This window comes from Pundamilia nyererei, unplaced genomic scaffold, assembly GCF_000239375.1.
Source record: "Pundamilia nyererei isolate P.nyererei 1_Seehausen unplaced genomic scaffold, PunNye1.0 scaffold00024, whole genome shotgun sequence".
Lineage (NCBI taxonomy): Eukaryota > Metazoa > Chordata > Actinopteri > Cichliformes > Cichlidae > Pundamilia > Pundamilia nyererei.
Window position 1 is genome coordinate 2,461,140 of NW_005187425.1, and position 835 is coordinate 2,461,974.

Genomic DNA, 835 nt, shown 5'->3' on the forward strand with positions numbered 1-835 from the left:
ACCCCCATTCAGCGACCTCACCGTCATCCCCCTCACACTCACCCACTCGCTCCCTCACTCTCAGATTGCACATACAGATATACAAACACACTCAGTCACACATGAGCCTATTTGAATTGCAAGTGAGCTCTGTTCACTACCAGGAGCAGGTAAACAGAAGGAAGAAGTGAAAAGAACGGGAGGAAGGGGGAGAAAAAAGAGTGACAGTGGGTAAACAAGAAGCGAAGAAAGCATACAGGCTTCACTGACCAGATGACATTCACAGAGTATTTAGCAGGACAAGCCTCCACGTGTGAAGGTCTCAGAGAGACGGAGGAAAAGAGTGTGGAGAGTGCCTTGGGAGCCTTGCACCACACCAAGGCACACTGGAGGTGGGACAGCCCTGAAGGAACACCTGAGCTCTGAAGAGACATCTCTTGAAGTAAGGGGTGAGCAGCACCTCATGGGAGACGGAATCAGTGGAACACCCAACAACAACCTGCTGTCGCTCCTCCTCTCCTCGCAACTGACTCTCACCCCCCTTCCTCCTCCTCCTCCTCCATCCTCTCTCCCTCTCTCATTTGATCCCATCCCTCACTCCCTGCACCAGAGAGGGAGAGCGTGCACAGAGAGAAGGTAAGGGGATGCATGCATGCATGTTGTCCTTGCAGAGCATGTGTGTGTGTGTGTGAGTGCGTGTGAGTGCGTCAGCGTTTCAGATTTCAACTGGTTGTGTAAGTCAGCAACTTGCTTCTTTGAGTTGTTTGTGTTTGTGTGTGTGTGTGTGTGTGTGTGTGTGTGTGTGTGTGTGTGTGTGTGTGTGTGTGTGTGTGTGTGTGTGTGTGTGTGTGTGTGT

The 835-nt window shown here is 51.5% G+C and overlaps 1 protein-coding gene across 1 annotated transcript in view; it reads left to right on the forward strand.

Annotated features, from left to right (window-relative positions):
- The first annotated feature begins 534 nt into the window (after positions 1–534).
- The window catches only part of ndnfl (neuron-derived neurotrophic factor, like), a 10,651-nt gene continuing 10,350 nt past the window's right edge, over positions 535–835 (forward strand). The window contains exon 1 of the mRNA XM_005727376.1: positions 535–615. The gene's annotated coding sequence lies outside the window, so the exon portion shown is untranslated. The remainder of the gene's footprint in view (positions 616–835) is intronic.